The sequence below is a fragment of the Pongo pygmaeus genome, chromosome 11 (assembly GCF_028885625.2).
Source record: "Pongo pygmaeus isolate AG05252 chromosome 11, NHGRI_mPonPyg2-v2.0_pri, whole genome shotgun sequence".
Taxonomy (NCBI): domain Eukaryota; kingdom Metazoa; phylum Chordata; class Mammalia; order Primates; family Hominidae; genus Pongo; species Pongo pygmaeus.
This window is the reverse complement of record NC_072384.2, coordinates 120780700-120802214: the sequence shown is the minus strand read 5'-3', so window position 1 is coordinate 120802214 and position 21515 is coordinate 120780700. Positions and strand designations below refer to the sequence as shown.

Here is a 21515-nt window from a genome sequence, read left to right as displayed (position 1 = left end):
AACAATAAAATCCATATACAAAGGACCTACAGCTAGTATCACACTAAATGGGGAAACACTGAAAGCCTTTCCTCTAAGACCTCGGATAAGACAAGAATGCCCAGTTTTGCCACTGATATTCAACATAGTACTGGAAGTCCTAGGTAGAGCAATTACACCAGAGAAAGAAATAAATGACACTCAAATTAAAAAGGAAAAAGTCAAATTATTTTTTTTGGCAATGATATGATCTTAAATTTGGAAAACCTAAAGACTCCACTGAAAAACTTAGAACTGATAAACAAATTCAATAAAGTTGCAGGATACAAAATCAACACAGGAAAATCAGTAGCATTTCTATATGCCAACAGTGAATAATCTGAAAAAGAAATTTAAAAAAGTAATCACATTTAAAATTGCTACAAATAAAATATAATATCTAGGAATAAACTTAACCAAAAAAGTGGAAGATCTCTATGATGAAAACTATAAAGCACTGATGGAAGAAATTGAAGAAGACACACACAAAAAATGGAAAGATATTTGGTATTCATGGATAGAAAGAATAAATATTGTTAAAATGCCCATACTAGAAAAAGAATCTATAAATTCAATGCAATCCTTATCAAAATACCAATGATATTCTTCACAGAAATAGAAAAAACAATCCCAAAATTTATATGGAACCACAAACAACCCAGAATAGCCAAAACTATCTTCAGAAAAATGAACAAAACTAGAGGAATGACATTACCTGACTTTAAATTATACTACAGAGCTATAGTAACCAAAACAGCATGGTACAGGCATAAAAACAGATACATAGACCAATGAAACAGAATAGAGAACCCAGAAATAAATCCATGCATTATAGTAAACTCATTTTTGACAAAAGTGCCAAAAACACGCTGGGGAAAGGACAGTCTTTTCAATAAATGGTGCTGGGAAAACTGGATATCTATATGCAGAATGGACAAATTGGATCACAATAAGTTAAAAACCTTCTGAACAATAAAGGAAACAATCAATAAAGTGAAGAAAAAATCCACAGAACGGAATAAAGTTTTACAAACTATCCATCTGACAAGATATTAATAACCAGAATACATAAGGAGCTCAAACAACTCTATAGGAAAAAAATCTAATAATCTGATTTAAAAATGGGCAAAAGATCTGAATAGGCATTTCTCGAAGACATACAAATGGCAAACAGGTATATGAAAAGATGCTCTGCATCACTGATCATCAGAGAAATGTAAATTAAAACGACTATGAGGTGTCATCTCACCCCAGTTAAAGTGGCTTTTATTCACAAGACAGGCAATAGTGAATGCTGGTGAGGATGTGGAGAAAAGCAAACCTTCATACACTGTTGGTTGGAATGTAAATTAGTACAACCACTATGGAGAACAGTTTGGGCGTTCCTCAAAAAACTAAAAATAGAACTACCATATGATCCAGCTATCTCACTGCTAGATATATACCCAAAGGAAGGAAATCAGTATATCGAAGAGATATCTTCACTCCCACTTTCATTGCAGCACTATTCACAATAGCTAAGATTTAGAAACAACCTAAATGTCCATCACCAGACAAACGGATTTTAAAAATGTGGCACATATACACAATAGAGTACTAGTCAGCCATAAAAAAAGAATGAGATCCTGTCATTTGCAACAACATGGATGAAACCGGAAGTCATTATGTAAAGTGAAATAAGCCAAGCACAGAAAGACAAACTTCACGTGTTCTCACTTACTTATGGGAGCTAAAAATTAAAATAATTGAACTCATGGAGATAGAGAGTAGAATGATGGTTACTAGAGCCTGGGAAGGTGAATGAGGGTTGAGGGAGATGTGGGTATGGATAATGGGTACAAAAATATAGTTAGAATAAATAAGATCTAGTATTTGGTGGCACAATACTGTAACTGTAGTCAAAAATAATTTATTGTATATTTCAAAATAACTGAAAGGTTATAATTGGATTGTTTATAACACAAAGAAAGGTTAAATGCTTGAAGTGATGAATGTTTCATTTACCTTGATGTGATTATTACTCATTGCATGCTTGTATCAAAATATTTTATGTACTCCATAAATATATACACTACTATGTACCAATAAAAATTGAAAAAAGAATTAAAAAGGAAATAAGCCTCAAGTAAAATGAAGAAAAATCTAAATAATGGAAAGGCGCTATATGTTTACTTCCTTCATGTTTTGCATTGGGTAGAGAGTTTACCAATTATTCATGTACTTGGTGTCATACTGTTTAAACATGTTGTATAATTCAGAAATTCTGGTTCCAGCATTTATTATCTATGATACCTGAGCAAGTCATGCCATCTCACAAGATTTGTTTCCTCACCTGTAAAATGTTAATAGTAGTGATCACAGTTAACAGTAGTTAATAATAACAGCAAATATTATTAATAGTAACTATTAATTATAATAATAAAACTCATATCATTTTGAAGCATAAATGAAAGATCATACATTAGAAGCCAACCACAGTGAAGGAGAAATGGCAAGCACTGAATAGTCACTTAAAATATTATATGGTATTTGTCTCCAGAATGTGAATAGAAGATACTAAACTTGGGCACCTATCAACTAACTGAATTGCTTAATCAATTGTAGCACTGTTCCCTGAGTCCTTCAAGTCCTTTTTAAAACTCTTCAACAAGTTATTTTTAGGCAAAGAAATACTATCAATGAAAATTATGATTAAAATTAAACCTTTTCTATACTTCCAAAAAATAGTAGGCAGTGGGGGCAAGGACAGACCACAAGAGTTACGTGTTTTACCAGGGTCAACTTCAACCATTTTTAGGGAAGATGAGAAATGGAAAATCTTTCATCCCCCATGGAAAAAGAGAAAAAGAAATTTCCATAGAAAGGATCCCTCTAGCATTTCTATTATAAAATGAGAAAATTACGTCTGAAATTTTTTACATTCCAAGTTTAAAAAAAAAAAGTTCTTGATAAATGGACACTAAAAAGTGAGGACTTCTTGGTTCTCCTTGAGTCCCATTTGTACAGGACTAGCCACTGTGACATATGGTACCTCATTTAGTTCTCTATATAGTGTTCCCATTGCTTCAGTACCACAAGAAATAAGAGAGAAATTCAAAAACTGCTGCACCCGCCTTCAGTTCATATATTTTAGTACTTGTGAGCAGGCATCTTGGAATAATGAAAAATGCTGAAGCTAGATTCAGGGTTTAGGAGATTATGATTTCCAGATTCTAACTCAATACTTTCCCATCCTAAAAATAACATTCTGTTACTGCTTATGGCATGAGAAATTTCAGTTCAAACAACTAATGCACATAGGCAGAGGGCATGCTAACCATGTACCCTGGACTCAGATGGCTTTACTACAGCCTTAAAAAGAAACATACCTAGAATCAAAAGATCTCAGTCCAAAAATCCTTTTCCACATTTCCTTTGGGAATCCAGAGGAAGTTTCTTTACAAAACTCATATTATTTTCTTTAAATCCAGGGAAATTTGGCACATCACATGATAGGGATTGAAGGTAAGCTACCTAGCACCACATATGTTAAACGTTTTAATTCCCTAGCAAAATGAGTTTTGTGTTAATGCCTCCATAGGAGCTCCACTTCACGGAGTTTCCCTGCTTCTTCTAAGGTGGCCAATCACCAGGCTACCAACAAGAAAACATTTTGATGATGCCACAGATCAATATAATTGCCAAGTTTTGTGGGATGCTCTACTGGGAAGTACATTTTGGAGTAAGAATGCCTACCAATGGACCAGGAAAAGAAGGCAGTGAATGTACCTTTATTTATAACACATTATATCAGCAAAACTGGTATTTTGTTAACCAAAATTCCCAGCACTATTCCGTTTAATATTCTTTAGAGTCAGATAGTCTGCTTTTTCATTCTTGGGCCTCCATTGAATAACTTCATCCAAAGTGTTGTAGATGGTAAAGAGTGCATTTTCGCATGACCAGTTTGGGAGTGAATAATATTACTGAGTTTTTACTGATTCATACTAGATAAAACCTTTCATTTGGCCCAGAAAAAAACTATGATTTTTGAAAATTAATAAACAGCATAACTCAATCATAAAGTTTCCACAATATTTTCATATATGTATTGCCCCAAAACATACAATTTCTACCTCATAAGCCTAATGCAAAAAGAAAGTGAGAGAGAAGAAGGCAAGAGGAAGAAACAGAAGGGAGGGAGGGAAGAAGGAAGGATGAGAGAAAGGTTAAGAAGAAAGTTTAAATAGTAAGCAAAAATGTGTTTAAATCTCAGCTCAAGCAAACAACCACATACACTGTGGTCACTTGATACACATTTAGTGAATGAATGAGCAAATGGATGAGAAGATTCAGATTATTATCAGCAATGTGAGTAAAGTAGTAACAATAATAACCAACACTTTGTGAGTCTACTTATTAGCCAGGCACCATTCCAAGCAGTTTATATGTGTTAATTCATTTAACCAGAGTAACCCTAGAAGGTTAGGCACTGTTTTCATTTTTGATTTATAAATAAGAAAACTGAGGCTCAGGAGTATTAAGTAACTTGCCAAAGACCACACATTTAGTAAGCAGCAGAATAGGATTTGGACCCAGGCAGTCTGGTTCCAGAGTGCTTCTTCTAATGACTCTGTTTTCTGAAAATTTTACTCTGATTGGCTTAAACAATTAAGAAATGCATCATCAGTGCAGCGGTAGAATAAGTTCTAAGGGTGGTACATCCAGTAATCAATACTTTTACCTCAACAGGACCCAAGTGGCCAGGCATGGTGGCTCATGCCTGTAATCGCAGCACTTTGGGAGGGCAAGATGGGCAAATCACTTGAGGTCAGAAATTCCAGACCAGCCTGGCCAACATGATGAAACCCTGTCTCTACTAAAAATACAAAAATTAGCCGGGAGTGGTGGCACATGCTTGTAGTCCCAGTCACTCGGGAGGCTGAGGCAGAACCACCTGAACTCAGGAGGCAGAGGTTGCAGCGAGCTAAGATCATGCCACTGCACTCCAGACTGGGAGACAAAGTGAGACTCCATCTCAAAAAAAAAAGGACCCAAGTTCTGTCCATCTATCTGTCTTACCATATGCATTTTTTTCATGCATTTATTGATTTCACCTTTTGGATACAGGTTGCCCTTTTCTGCCTTTGGGAGAAGAGGAGAGAGAAAAGAAAAAAAAAAAAACTTAGCTCTTAACATTCATTGGAATATCAGTCTCCATCCCAATCTAATTGCGGCAACCTAGGGCACACACCCCCACCAGACCAAAATAGCCAGCAGGAAAGTGACATAAACCGATTGAGTCAGATGGCTCATCTGGAATGGAATAAGTTTTGGAGAGTCACTATGTTTTGGTTTAGAAATTGCCCACTATATTATTGTCCACTGTAGTATTTTGGTTTACAAATGGCTAATGTGAGGCCTACAGAAAGATCAATATATTCTGTCTTCAAAATAATAAGACATGATAACTTCATCAAACATTTTATGAATTAGAACATCTCTAGGTTTACCTTTTGTTCTGGCATTCTATGATCTTATAAATTCACTGAATTTTTACTAATGTTTCTAGGAGAAAAGTGCTCCTATGGTAATATTTTCATATACCTCAATTTTTCTAATACAACACAATTAAACTTGCATCATTTATCATATTGGTGATTTAGGAGGAAAAACATGATGAAATAAAAGGGAAACATAAGGCACTGACTTTGCTCTTTCACTATCTTTGGAGCAGATATTTTTTCAATCTGTATTTCATTTCATAATGTATGAGCTACCCATGGTTGTGCCCATAAGTACAGTAATGGACTTTCAGCAGGCCTGGCATGTGGGTCTCCTCAGAGATGCTACACCTGGGAAACCAATCTTTGATTCAGCTGGTCTGACGGTGAACACTCAAGATGGCACCAAGGTTGCTTTCGCACTGTGAACTGGCAGACAGGCAGGTGAGTCCCCATATTATCATCAAGGAACAAGAGAATAGATTGGACCCCAATAATGGCAAACAGGCACTTTTTACCAAGCAAGAACTCTAACTCCATGCAGGTGGTGGAAGCAGCTGTGATATGTTCCTATAGAGACTCAGAGACCTTAGAAGTCTTCTCCTGGGAGCATGCCTTATTGTCTCCTTCTTTCTGGAGCAATCTTCATATCCTTTGCCTTAAAGAAACAGTATCTTTCTTTTTTTTCATTTATTATTATTATTATACTTTAGGTTTTAGGGTACATGTGCGCAATGTGCAGGTTAGTTACATATGTATACATGTGCCATGCTGGTGCGCTGCACCCACTAACTCGTCATCTAGCATTAGGTATATCTCCCTATGCTATCCCTCCCCCCTCCCCCCATCCCACAACAGTCCCCAGAGTGTGATGTTCCCCTTCCTGTGTCCAAGTGTTCTCATTGTTCAATTCCCACCTATGAGTGAGAATATGCGGTGTTTGGTTTTTTGTTCTTGCGATAGTTTACTGAGAATGATGATTTCCAATTTCATCCATATCCCTACAAAGGACATGAACTCATCATTTTTTATGGCTGCATAGTATTCCATGGTGGATATGTGACACATTTTCTTAATTCAGTCTATCATTGTTGGACATTTGGCTTGGTTCCAAGTCTTTGCTATTGTGAATAATGCCACAATAAACATACATGAGCATGTGTCTTTATAGCAGCATGATTTATAGTCCTTTGGGTATATACCCAGTAATGGGATCGCTGGGTCAAATGGTATTTCTAGTACTAGATCCCTGAGGAATCGCCACACTGACTTCCACAATGGTTGAACTAGTTTAAAGTCCCACCAACAGTGTAAAAGTGTTCCTATTTCTCCACATCCTCTCCAGCACCTGTTGTTTCCTGACTTTTTAATGATTGCCGTTAAAACTGGTGTGAGATGGTATCTCATTGTGGTTTTGATTTACATTTCTCTAATGGCCAGTGATGGTGAGCATTTTTTCATGTGTTATTTGGCTGCATAAATGTCTTCTTTTGAGAAGTGTCTGTTCATGTCCTTCGCCCACTTTTTGATGGGGTTGTTTGTTTTTTTCTTGTAAATTTGTTGGAGTTCATTGTAGATTCTGGATATTAGCCCTTTGTCAGATGAGTAGGTTGTGAAAATTTTCTCCCATTTTGTAGGTTGCCTGTTGACTCTGATGGTAGTTTCTTTTGCTGTGCAGAAGCTCTTTAGTTTAATTAGATCCCATTTGTCAATTTTGGCTTTTGTTGCCATTGCTTTTGGTGTTTTAGACATGAAGTCCTTGCCCATGCCTATGTCCTGAATGGTAATGCCTAGGTTTTCTTCTAGGGTTTCTATGGTTTTAGGTCTAACGTTTAAGTCTTTAATCCATCTTGAATTGATTTTTGTATAATGTGTAAGGAAGGGATCCAGTTTCAGCTTACTACATATGGCTAGCCAGTTTTCCCAGCACCATTTATTAAATAGGGAATCCTTTCCCCATTGCCTGTTTTTCTCAGGTTTGTCAAAGATCAGATAGTTGTAGATATGCGGCATTATTTCTGAGGGCTCTGTTCTGTTCCATTGATCTATATCTCTGTTTTGGTACCAGTACCATGCTGTTTTGGTTACTGTAGCCTTGTAGTATAGTTTGAAGTCAGGTAGCATGATGCCTCCAGCTTTGTTCTTTTGGCTTAGGATTGACTTGGCGATGCGGGCTCTTTTTTGGTTACATATGAAATTTAAAGTAGTTTTTTCCAATTCTGTGAAGAAAGTCATTGGTAGCTTGATGGGGATGGCATTGAATCTGTAAATTACCTTGGGCAGTATGGCCATTTTCACGATATTGATTCTTCCTACCCATGAGCATGGAATGTTCTTCCATTTGTTTGTATCCTCTTTTATTTCCTTGAGCAGTGGTTTGTAGTTCTCCTTGAAGAGGTCCTTCACGTCCCTTGTAAGTTGGATTCCTAGGTATTTTACTCTCTTTGAAGCAATTGTGAATGGGAGTTCACTCATGATTTGGCTCTTTGTTTGTCTGTTATTGGTGAATAAGAATGCTTGTGATTTTTGTACATTGATTTTGTATCCTGAGACTTTGCTGAAGTTGCTTATCAGCTTAAGGAGATTTTGGGCTGAGACAATGGAGTTTTCTAGATATACAATCATGTCGTCTGCAAATGGGGACAATTTGACTTCCTCTTTTCCTAATTGAATACCCATTATTTCCTTCTCCTGCCTAATTGCCCTGGCCAGAACTTCCAACACTATGTTGAATAGGAGTGGTGAGAGAGGGCATCCCTGTCTTGTGCCAGTTTTCAAAGGGAATGCTTCCAGTTTTTGCCCATTCAGTATGATATTGGCTGTGGGTTTGTCATAGATAGCTCTTATTATTTTGAGATATGTCCCATCAATACCTAATTTATTGAGAGTTTTTAGCATGAAGGGTTGTTGAATTTTGTCAAAGGCCTTTTCTGCATCTATTGAGATAATCATGTGGTTTTTGTCTTTGGTTCTGTTTATATGCTGGATTACATTTATTGATTTGCATATATTGAACCAGCCTTGCATCCCAAGGATGAAGCCCACTTGATCATGGTGGATAAGCTTTTTGATGTGCTGCTGGATTCTGTTTGCCAGTATTTTATTGAGGATTTTTGCATCAATGTTCATCAAGGATATTGGTCTAAAATTCTCTTTTTTAGTTGTGTCTCTGCCCGGCTTTGGTATCAGGACGATGCTGGCCTCATAAAATGAGTTAGGGAGGATTCCCTCTTTTTCTATTGATTGGAATAGTTTCAGAAGGAATGGTACCAGTTCCTCCTTGTACCTCTGGTAGAATTCGGCTGTGAATCCATCTGGTCCTGGACTCTTTTGGGTTAGTAAACTATTGATTATTGCCACAATTTCAGCTCCTGTTTTTGGTCTATTCAGAGATTCAACTTCTTCCTGGTTTAGTCTTCGGAGAGGTATGTGTCAAGGAATTTATCCATTTCTTCTAGATTTTCTAGTTTATTTCCATAGAGGTGTTTGTAGTATTCTCTGATGGTAGTTTGTATTTCTGTGGGATTGGTGGTGATATCCCCTTTATCATTTTTTATTGCATCTATTTGATTCTTCTCTCTTTTCTTCTTTATTAGTCTTGCTAGTGGTCTATCAATTTTGTTGACCCTTTCAAAAAACCAGCTCCTGGATTCATTTATTTTTTGAAGGGTTTTTTGTGTCTCTATTTCCTTCAGTTCTGCTCTGATTTTAGTTATTTCTTGCCTTCTGCTAGCTTTTGAATGTGTTTGCTCTTGCTTTTCTAGTTCTTTTAATTGTTATGTTAGGGTGTCAATTTTGGATCTTTCCTGCTTTCTCTTGTGGGCATTTAGTGCTATAAATTTCCCTCTACACACTGCTTTGAATGCATCCCAGAGATTCTGGTATGTTGTGTCTTGGTTCTCGTTGGTTTCAAAGAACATCTTTATTTCTGCCTTCATTTCGTTATGTACCCAGTAGTCATTCAGGAGCAGGTTGTTCAGTTTCCATGTAGTTGAGTGGTTTTGAGTGAGATTCTTAGTCCTGAGTTCTAGCTTGATTGCACTGTGATCTGAGAGATAGTTTGTTATAATTTCTGTTCTTTTACATTTGCTGAGGAGAGCTTTACTTCCAACTATGTGGTCAATTTTGGAATAGGTGTGGTGTGGTGCTGAAAAAAATGTATATTCTGTTGATTTCGGGTGGAGAGTTCTGTAGATGTCTATTAGGTCCACTTGGTGCAGAGCTGAGTTCAATTCCTGGGTATCCTTGTTGACTTTCTGTCTCGTTGATCTGTCTAATGTTGACAGTGGGGTGTTAAAGTCTCCCATTATTAATGTGTGAGAGTCTAAGTCTCTTTGTAGGTCACTCAGGACTTGCTTATGAATCTGGGTGCTCCTGTATTGGGTGCATAAATATTTAGGATAGTTAGCTCTTCTTGAATTGATTCCTTTACCATTATGTAATGGCCTTCTTTGTCTCTTTTGATCTTTGTTGGTTTAAAGTGTGTTTTATCAGAGACTAGGATTGCAACCCCTGCCTTTTTTTGCTTCCCATTTGCTTGGTAGATCTTCCTCCATCCTTTTGTTTTGAGCCTATGTGTGTCTCTGCACGTGAGATGGGTTTCCTGAATACAGCACACTGATGGGTCTTGACTCTTTATCCAATTTGCCAGTCTGTGTCTTTAATTGGAGCATTTAGTCCATTTACATTTAAAGTTAATATTGTTATGTGTGAATTTGATCCTGTCATTATGATGTTAGCTGGTTATTTTGCTCGTTAGTGGATGCAGTCTCTTCCTAGTCTTGATGGTCTTTACATTTTGGCATGATTTTGCAGTGGCTGGTACCGGTTGTTCCTTTCCATGTTTAGCACTTCCTTCAGGAGCTGTTTTAGGGCAGGCCTGGTGGTGACAAAATCTCTCAGCATTTGCTTGTCTGTAAAGTATTTTATTTCTCCTTCACTTATGAAGCTTAGTTTGGCTGGATATGAAATGGTGGGTTGAAAATTCTTTTCTTTAAGAATGTTGAATATTGGCCCCCACTCTCTTCTGGCTTGTAGAGTTTCTGCCAAGAGATCCGCTGTTAGTCTGATGGGCTTCCCTTTGAGGGAAACCCAACCCTTCTCTCTGGCTGCCCTTAACATTTTTTCCTTCATTTCAACTTTGGTGAATCTGACAATTATGTGTCTTGGAGTTGCTCTTCTCGAGGAGTATCTTTGTGGCGTTCTCTTATTTCCTGAATCTGAATGTTGTCCTGTCTTGCTAGATTGGGGAAGTTCTCCTGGATAATATCTTGCAGAGTGTTTTCCAACTTGGTTCCATTCTCCCCGTCACTTTCAAGTACACCAATGAGACGTAGATTTGGTCTTTTCACATAGTCCCATATTTCTTGGAGGCTTTGCTCGTTTCTTTTTATTCTTTTTTCTCTAAACTTCCCTTCTCATTTCATTTCATTCATTTCATCTTCTATCGCTGATACCCCTTCTTCCAGTTGATCGCATCGGCTCCTGAGACTTCTGCATTCTTCACATAGTTCTTGAGCCTTGGTTTTCAGCTCCATCAGCTCCTTTAAGCACTTCTCTGTATTGGTTATTCTAGTTATACATTCTTCTAAATTTTTTTCAAAGTTTTCAACTTTTTTGCCTTTGGTTTGAATATCCTCCCGTAGCTCGGAGTAATGTGATCGTCTGAAGCCTTCTTCTCTCAGCTCGTCAAAGTCATTCTCCGTCCAGCTTTGTTCCGTTGCTGGTGAGGAACTGTGTTCCTTTGGAGGAGGAGAGGCGCTCTACTTTTTAGAGTTTCCAGTTTTTCTGCTCTGTTTTTTCCCCATCTTTGTGGTTTTATCTACTTTTGGTCTTTGATGATGGTGATGTACAGATGGGTTTTTGGTGTGGATGTCCTTTCTGTTTGTTAGTTTTCCGTCTAACAGACAGGACCCTCAGCTGCAGGTCTGTTGGAGTACCTGGCCGTGTGAGGTGTCAGTCTGCCCCTGCTGGGGGGTGCCTCCCAGTTAGGCTGCTCAGGGGTCAGGGGTCAGGGACCCACTTGAGGAGGCAGTCTGCCCGTTCTCAGATCTCCAGCTGCGTGCTGGGAGAACCACTGCTCTCTTCAAAGCTGTCAGACAGGGACATTTAAGTCTGCAGAGGTTACTGCTGTCTTTTTGTTTGTCTGTGCCCTGCCCCCAGAGGTGGAGCCTACAGAGGCAGGCAGGCCTCCTTGAGCTGTGGTGGGCTCCACCCAGTTCGAGCTTCCCAGCTGCTTTGTTTACCTAAGCAAGCCTGGGCAATGGCAGGCGCCTCTCCCCCAGCCTCGCTGCCACCTTGCAGTTTGATCTCAGACTGCTGTGCTAGCAATCAGCGAGACCCCCGTGGGCATAGGACCCTCTGAGACAGGTGCGGGATATAATCTCCTGGTGCGCCATTTTTTAAGCCCATCGGAAAAGCGCAGTATTTGGGTGGGAGTGACCTGATTTTCCAGGTGCCGTCTGTCACCCCTTTCTTTGACTAGGAAAGGGAACTCCCTGACCCCTTGCGCTTCCCGAGTGAGGCAATGCCTCGCCCTTCTTCGGCTCAAGCACGGTGCGCGCACCCACTGACCTGCGCCCACTGTCTGGCACTCCCTAGTGAGATGAACCCAGTACCTCAGATGGAAATGCAGAAATCACCCATCTTCTGCTTCGCTCACGCTGGGAGCTGTAGACCGGAGCTGTTCCTATTCGGCCATCTTGGCTCCTCCTCCCAACATTATCTTTCATAAGTGTGTCTACTGGCCTCTTACCATCAATCACATCACTCTCCCGTGGAGACATTCATGCAATTATACAGGATATTGAACAAGAGCAGTTTGGGAGTCAATCATTTTCTGTAAAGTCTCTATGTATTAAGCTAGAGATGGCTGAAAGGGAATTTTTCTAAGGTATTCTACATGGTTCTGCAGGCATCTGAGAACACCCTGAAATGATCGAGGGGATCCACTGAAATTAAGAGTTTTATAAGTTAACGAGAATGCCTCTGCCTTGGCACTTGGATTAATTCTCTATTGAATTGAGTTCTTTAGAACCTTGCTACTCAAGACAGCAGCCCATGGACCAGGAACATCTGCTGAAATCTAGGGATCCTCCGATCCCATATCTACTTATTTAGAATCTGAATTTTAACAAGATCTCCAAGAGTTTCTCACGCAAATTAAAATTTGGGTAGCTATCACTGCTTTAAGGATCTGCCTTCTTTGGCTTATAAGAATTTACTCCCTTCTATCCCTTCATTATATAATAAAATCATGTGGGCTCAGTCAAATACTCATTTGCAAATACCCATCCCTGGAGCCACATCTTCAAAATAATGTAGCAAATTAGGCAGACATACACAAATAACAATGTGGTACCCAGGTACATGTGGTACCTTGAAGATTCTAGATATTCTCAAATTAGGAACCACTGATATGATTGCATGAATTACCAATTACTAGAATTAAAGCTTTAAATTAAAAAAAAAAAACTATGTGAAATACATGACAATCAAACTTAATTTAACTAAAAAGGACTGTTTTGCCTGAAGTAGAGAGACTTAAGAAAACATCACTGCCTTCCTCAAATGTGTGAAGGCTGGTCCCATGAGAAGGGACTAAATCTCTGTAGGAGACAAAAGGCAAAAATAGAGCAAAAGCAAAGATGTGACAGGGAAGCAGATCCCAGCTTTATTTAAAGAAGTCCTTGATAGTTAGAACTATCCACGGTATTGAATATGCCGCCCGGGAAATCATTACCCAAACTGCATTGAGAATAAAATCCATTCCTGTGATTATGGCCTATACAGTATCAGGCCTCTGCATCTCTGATCATCCTCCTCCTCATTCACTGCATTTGCCCACCTTACCTTAGCTCCCTACTCTTTCTCCAATGCATGGACCAAGTTCGTTTCACCCAAGTGTTCTGCACCTGCTGCCACCTCAACCTGAATGATCATCTCATGCCATTTTCCTGACTCATATCTTCACGCCAGTCAGGTCCCTGCTCAAATGTCTCATCACTTAATCCATGAGGCTGTTGCTGACTGCTCAATCTAGAATAATTTCAGAATAATCTCCTCCTTCCTCTGTCTCTCTCTCTCTCTCTCTCAACCAGTTATGTTAAGGTAATACACAATGTCCAATTCTCAGTTCTTAGAAAAACTAAGAGTTGCCTAGCATGATATCTAGAATGCTGGTTGCTGCAGATTGGCTGTGGCTGTGACTCACAGGCTTCTTCAAATGACAGAGGGGTAGAGCAAGAGTCTAAGCTGAACCATGTGATCACTGTAGAGTTTCCGCCCAAAACTAAGAAAACTGTATTGTATTCAATGTCAATGTCTTGATTGTGATACTATACCATAGTCTTGCACGATGTTACCACTGGGGGAAACTGGATGGAGTCCATGGGATCTCTCTGCGTTATTTCTTACAGCTGCATATGGACTTACATCTCTCTCAAAATATTAAAAAGCTTAGTTTTGTTTGTTTGTTTGTTTTTTGAGACAGAGTCTCGCTCTGTCGCCCAGGCTGGAGTGCAGTGGCGCGATCTTGGCTCACTGCAAACTCCACCTCCCGGGTTCATGCCATTCTGCTTCAGCCTCCCGTATCTGCCTTACTCAAATTTGGCATGTATCACACTCTACTCACATTCCACTGGCCAACACAAGTCACGTGAACAGGCAGGAAAATATACCTGCCACCAGAAGGCACTACAAGCCACACGGCTCTGGATGGAGGTGGACAGTTCATGTAACAATCAGGATCCTACCTGGAAAACAGAAACAACATTAAGTTTCTTAACAGAGAGAAATTAATATGACGAAGTGTTATGTTAAAATCATGGTTGAAACCTAAAATGATAGAAAGAGAACACGAAGCTAATAAGAATAATAGCTGCAAACACCACCCAATACTAGGGAACAAAGGGAAGAAGTTGGTTTTCACAGAAATTAAAAGCTTGGAGGAGAGGCACCAAAGAGATGAGACTCAGAAAAGAGTGGACTCAGGTGGTGGTATTATGGAGGAATTTGAAAGACTTGCTATAGTTGTTATTTCTACAATGGGCCACAAGACTATATTTAGTAATTATTATTTTTGTCTTTTTTTTTTAACTCATTCCATGTTCCTTGTCCTCAGTCAGCACCTCAGGTAGTTGGGGTTCTTGGTGGGGTGACTCAAACCCTGATCCCTGAAAGGCCTGATTCTTAGTAGTCCCACCTTTGTGCTGGTTGCTGTAGTTTTCCTTTTACTTTTACCAAGGGGACATGGGAACACTAAGAGATGTCCCAGAGAATCCCTTAAGCTCCAGCCATTTTGCTCCCTGCCTCGATCATATGGTAGCAACTCAATTTTCTTTGGTAATCAGGATTAATTATCCTAATTAGTAAGGATTCCACTCTTTACTAAGATGGCTAGGAGATAGTCTCAACTGGCAATGCAATCGAACTAATGCTGTATCCCCACATAGAAGCATTCCTTCCTTGGAAACAAAGTCAGAAAAAACTGCTGATCTGAACCTTCTGGGAATAAGAATTAGAAATTCTGTAGGTGGGTTATCAAAATTCATAGTGAGAAGAACCATTTGTGCTTCTATTCTTGATTCTGGGGCCCAGGCATGCTGGCTGTGGGAGAAACAGCACCATATGCTGACCACTAATTTTATTCTTTAAGATACAACCCAGTGTTTTCACCTCACTGAAAAATTAATTCAACCTTTAGTTGGTCATTCTGTGACTCTCTCAGGCCAGCTGCTTCTGGGTGATGGAGTATATAATAAATCATTGATAGTACAGCTAATCTCCTCAATCTCCCTTCCTACCATAATGGACTTCACTCTACAGGTGACTATATCATGTGGCTGAGTATTTCTGTTCTAATTACATCTCCATCAACAGGAAAAATAACCATAGGAGAGTCCATTGACTCACTTGGCCAATGGTGAGACAGACTTGGGCAAAATTTCATTGATTGCTTGGCCACCATAAGGCTCTAGTTGACTAGTGGTCCGTAGAATTTCTTTGGGTCCTCAGGAGTAAGCATAATTTCAGAGCCAGTGTTCACTAATCCCCCATTGTCTGAGTATTTGCCTTTCTCAAGTATTTTCCTCTCTCCTTCCCCTTTTCCATAGTCACTCATAAATGGAAGAGTTAAGTGAATATTTAAAAACAGTAATACAAATCTACTCAACTCTCTTGCTTCTTTTATTTTTCTTCATAGCACTGATTACTACTCAAATTACATCTTTTTTGTTGTTATTTGGTTATCTTTCATCTTCTTTCTTTCTGAGTAAAACATAAGCTCCAGGAGGATGGTATGTCATTTGTCTTATTCATCACTGTTTTTCCCCAGTGCTTAGAACAATGCCTGGACACCAATAAGTATTTAATGAATACTTGTTGAACAAACAAACATTTCTAGAAGGTAGTTTGGCAATATGTATCAAAAGCCTTAAAAATGCATAAAGCATATAGCCTAAACATTAGACTTCTAGAAATTTTAAACTTCTTGAAATTCATCCTTAGAAAACACATTTCAGTAAAATTTAGTATTGAAAGAATTATTCATCACAGCATAAAATTTGTAAAAGTAAAATAACCTAAACATATGATCAGAGATTATTAATCCATTAATTCAACATATACTTCTTAAGTACCACTAAATAACAGGAACACCTGGCTCGGTGCCCAGTATACTACAGTTAATAAGACAGATATGATCCCTCAAGGAGCCCAGAGAGAAAGATGTCAAGAGACTATTTTACTTTTTATTTTTAAATGCAGCAAATACACTTATAGATACTCCACTAATAACAGCAATAATAATGAGGATACTTTACATTTGCATAGCACTCCTCGCTTTTCAAAGTAATTCTCCAGCCATTATATTTCTTAAAATTAGGTCATATTAAACTGCACTTGAACTCCATTATTAGATCTTTTCTGAGAAGAGAGTTGAGAGACTGTTGGCCCTTTTACATTAATTATGGACATATAAGATGAATTAATCAAATTCTGCTGTATTTGCTATTAAGGTCAATTGTGTGGGGAAAAAAAAGTCACTCTGCAGGGTTTACAGTAGGATGCAGCAGAGAGGATTGTGTAAAAAAATAAAAGGTTTTTACAATGATTTTATTTTTAAATAAACCCTGAACCCGTTGTCTGGATGAAGCCTCACTAGTAGTCTGCATGAACACCACCATTTCGGAGATTCAAGTTAACTGGCAGAGATAGGTTTACAGTGAAGCTTCAAGGCCTCAAGCTTCAGGGCCCTTTCTTTGCATGGTCTGTGGGAGAGGACTTTGCAAGGTATTCAATGGCCATGTGTTTTTTTAAATTTGACAAAAAGATTTTTACTTCAATCAGTTTAGACTGGCATGTGCCTTTTTTCATCAGACTTGTCCTCTTTCACATTTATCTTTTTTTTTCTTTTCTTTTCTTTTTTTTTTTTTTTTTTTTTGAGACGGAGTTTTGCTCTTGTCCACCAGGCTGGAGTACAGTGGTGAGATCTCGGCTCACTGCAAACTCTGTCTCCTGGGTTCAAGCGATTCTCCTGCCTCAGCCTCCCAAGTAACTGGGATTACAGGCACATGCCACCACGCCCAGGTAATTTTTGTATTTTTGGTAGAGATGGGGTTTCACCATATTGACCAGGCTGGTCTTGAACTCCAGACCTCAAGTGATCCACCTTCCTCAGCCTCCCAAAGTGCTGGGATTATAGGCATAAGCTTCCGCGCCTGGCCCACATTTTTCTTTCATCAGGTGGCACTACAGGGGCCACAGGCAGAGCTTTCCATAGGGTGTGCAGAGCCCCCAAAAATATTTTTGTGAAAACCCTGTCTATATAAACAACTTTATGGACTATTACAAAATTAATGGTCCTATAGGAGGTACAGGGATGTATCAACAAAGACTTAGAATAATGAGTAGATGAGAAATTTATGTATATGTCTGTTGTCTTATCAAGATACATGAATATCCTTTGTAGTATCCAGGGACCACGTTTGCCCATTCTGGGCCAGAAGCCATTTCTTTTTGTTCTATACAATCGAATGTGTGGTTTCTGGCTAATTTCATAACACCCATCATGAGAAAAAAATTAGCATACTCATTATTCACAATGCATGGCTCAGTGTGTGTGTGGGTGTGGGGGTGTGGGGGTGTGTGTGTGAGTGTGCACGCGTGCACACCTGTGTAGTTGTGCACATTGTTTGTTTTGAGACAGCATCTCTGTTGCCCAGGCTAGAGTGCAGTGCCACAATCATAGTTAACTGCAGCTTTGAACTCCTAGGCTCTCTCTCAGCCTCCCCTATAGCTAGGACTACAGGTGGGGGCCATCATGCTTGGCTAATTTGTGTGTGTGTGTGTGTGTGTGTGTGTGTGTGTGTGTGTGTGTGTGTGTGTGTGTGTGTGTGTGTGAAGGCACAAGGTCTCACTGTGTTGCCCAGGTTGGTTTCAAACTCTGGGTCTCAACCAATCCTCCCGCCTCAGCCTCCCAAAGTACTGAGATTACAGGTGTGAGCCATTGCATCCTGCCATGGCTTTTTGAAACCTGTTTGTATTGAAACAATAATGATCCTCTAGTCTCTGCAGTCTCCTAATGCTATTTATTTAATACTATTTACAGGATTACTCATAAGCCACATCACCCATTGTGCCACCTAGCGATACTGGCTTCCAGTGACCCTCGAAGTATTTACTATATTTATTTGATTATGAACATAAATTCCAGTCTTACCCAAAGTATACAGGAAAATGTGAACAATGATTTATATGCTGGTCAGGTTAAATTTACCATTTGTTACTTTGTAGCCTAAGTACAGAACAACATACCTACCATCTATTTCTCCTCTTAAGCTCTTTAGGCCAAATCACTGTGTTTGTAGAATGTGATCGTTTACCATTTTGACTGTACCACCCCCTTCCACACACTGGGGAGGAGAGAAAGAAGGATCACGGGAGGAGGGGGAAGAGTGATCTCATTCCTACAAAGAATGCCCATCCCTCATTCAGCATGGCTTAAGAGTGACCTGGGAGAATATGACATCACCATATCTCACCATACCACCTTACCAGGCGGCAAAAAACTGCATTAATTGGAAGGGCCCACTGACATTACAGAGCAATGGTCTTGAGAAACCCCTGGAGGACAGAAGCACAGCCACTCTGGAGGATGCCTGACAGATGGTGTGGAACCTGCAGAGGAGTTAGAGTGATAGCTCTGGATGCCCATGGCAAGAGTCCTCCAAAGTAGACAACTGCTACCATCACTAATTGCCCTCAGGGGCTGTAGATCAGAGGCAGCCCTGCAGTTGGAGCAAGGACTGGTGAGAGTCGTGCATAGGCCCACACTCAGAGCTTAGACCCCAGGGTTAACAGTAGATGGTCGGTAGCTCAGAGCCCTGAACTCATCCTGTGTCACCCAAAATCAGTCTGTCGGCACTATTGTGGTGGTCCAACAACACAGGTTATCATGAAAACAAAAAAATGCCATACTGGTCAGTGGGTACAGTGTACCCATCAGGTCTCTCAAACCCTGAGTCCTACGGATCTTTGGGGTGTATGGCCAACCTGAAACATGCAGTAGAGGGTCAGAGAACATACCAGACTGAAATGAGGACCAGGGCACATGCAGGTCCAGATCCAGGGCTGGATGTGCCCCACCCAGATGGCAATGGTAGCCCCAGCCAATCTCAGGAACCAGAGGGAAACCTCAACAGTTTTGAGGAAGGCACTCCACAGTGCATGGTCCCCTGAGGCTCAGTGTTTGGGGTGGGGGCCCTGATGACTGGAGTCTAAAGGCAATACTGCAAACAGGCAGTTGTGATAAGCTATTAAAGGGATGCTGACTTGGAAGACACATTTAGTTGGGGTTAATATAGTTATTTGGGTTGCCATTACTTTCGTGTATAATTAAGTTTCTTCCAGCCATCCCAATGCAAAAATGTCTTTCCAGGAATTTCTACTACCCACTGTATCAACTCACCCAATATCATGATGTGCAGGAGCAGGGCCAGATGCCATGGTAAGGTATGACATTGCACCAGAAGAATGTGTCTCACAGGTATTGGTGAAAAACCAAGTTTAAAAGTAGGGAGCAAGAAGATAGTCTGTGGGAAAGTTTGTTGATGTTAATATCTCATGTATGAAATTAACATGATAGAAATTTTCCCAACTTTAACAATAATTTTAATAATTTACATGAAATTACCAATAATGAGTTGTGAGATCAAAGAAGCTTCTAAACATGTCAACAGTGAGACTGAACTATTTTCTGTACAGAAAATATTACAAAATACTGTCATATAATAAGATGGCCAAAGAGTCGTTAAGGTCATTTTATCAATCTGCCATGTCTTCCAGGTCTCCCTTTTAGCACCCTTGATATTTTCTGGCCCCTGACATATTTTATGTCCAAACTCCTTCCCACAGAAGTTTTATAAGGCACTTGCAGTTAATTTGGTAAACTAATTTGAACTGAGGAGTTAGGCTGGTTAATAATGACTTTGAATAGAATCATCTCCCTGTTCTGGTTTGCATTTTAACCAGCATTTTTCAATGCTTTAATGCAGCATTTTCTCAATTTGCTTTCAATGAAGATCAACCAAATATATATGAAAAAGTATTATAGAGATCTCCTAGTATATGAATAGAGCTATAATGTTTCTGAATTTTGTGCTGTTTACAGCAGTAACTTTCATATTTTGTAGCTTGCTGTAATTTCTTTTCTCACTCTAAACAAATATTAACTTTAATTCCCAGTTTTGAATATACTTTTTTAAAGAAGGCCCTCAAAATTGTATACATTTCTAGGTTTACAATGCCTAGATCCATCCCTGTTACTAGGGTCACATCTTACACAGCTTCAAAATAGCTGAGTTGTCAATTGAAATTTGTTGTTAGCTATAAAAAAAAAAAGACATGTAGATTTATGAGTTCCTCTGAGTAGCAAGTACAGCATTTACTCCCCAAAAGGAGTCATTCACATATAAAATCAAATAAATACATATATTCTTATCAAATGAGACTTTGAGCAGATGTAAACATGCACACAAATAATCCCTAACCTCTTTATTCTCTCAGAAGGTTGAAAAATATTGTGCCTGGCAACGTTTCCTATTCCTGAAAATTCATTTTTAACTCCTAAGGAAGGTTTACATTAATTTCATCTTTGTTTTCCTACCAGCTCCTACTTTCATGCAATTCTCCTGGGAGAAGTTCCTAAAGTATCCAGGACTGTTCCAGCCAGCTGTGCAGGGTTGGGCTAAGGGCCAATGTGTGTAAATATGGGAAGGCCAGGAGGTTAACAGAATTCTGGCTGGGTTCTGCCCAGGCCTCATTCTCTGAGGGGTGGTTCTACACTTCATCACTAGGGAAACTGCCTCCCACATCTCCATGTGCTGTATATGACCAAAAACACACCACGGTGGAATTTGAATGTTTGAATTTAGGGTGGTCACTTTTAATGCAGCAGATGGAAGAGAAGAGTAGAATACCAGTGGGAGATATTAGAAAGCTGGAACGCTTTAGCGTTAATCTTACATAATCTGATTTTAAAATAGTTCCCATGGGACAAGTCAGGAGCAAGGCAAGGCCCATCCTGTTGCAGTCGACATGAAAAGAATTAGCTACTAGCAATGCCTTACTCTAGATTTAGTTTCTGCAGCTATACATGTTCTTAGTGTTTGAATTTGCCTCAGTCAAGGACATTAACATGAACTATACTCACAATCTCTCCCCCCAAAAAAGGTGAAATCTCAGTGGCTTAAAATAAAAATTTATTTCTAACCCACACAAAGTCCAGTATGTATGCTTGTGTGACTCTATTCCATACAGTGACTCAGGAACCCAGACTGCTTTAATCATGTGACTCTTCTTATTTCCCTGATAGAATATAACTGGCAGATGGGAGAGTTGAAAAAATGCAAGAATGTGCAAGACTTTCTGTACATGTCAGGATTAGAGGTGAAGTTTGTCACCTCTGCCCACATTGCACTAGTCAGAACTCAACCACCTGGCTTTATCTAGCTGGAT

General features: G+C 39.4%; 1 long non-coding RNA gene across 1 annotated transcript in view; it reads right to left on the bottom strand.

Moving 5' to 3' along the window:
- Nucleotides 1-21515, bottom strand: part of LOC129031950 (uncharacterized) — a 408612-nt gene that overhangs the window by 172767 nt on the left and 214330 nt on the right. Inside the window, exon 3 of the long non-coding RNA XR_010122887.1 lies at nucleotides 14180-14254. This is a non-coding gene — a long non-coding RNA (uncharacterized LOC129031950). The remainder of the gene's footprint in view (nucleotides 1-14179; nucleotides 14255-21515) is intronic.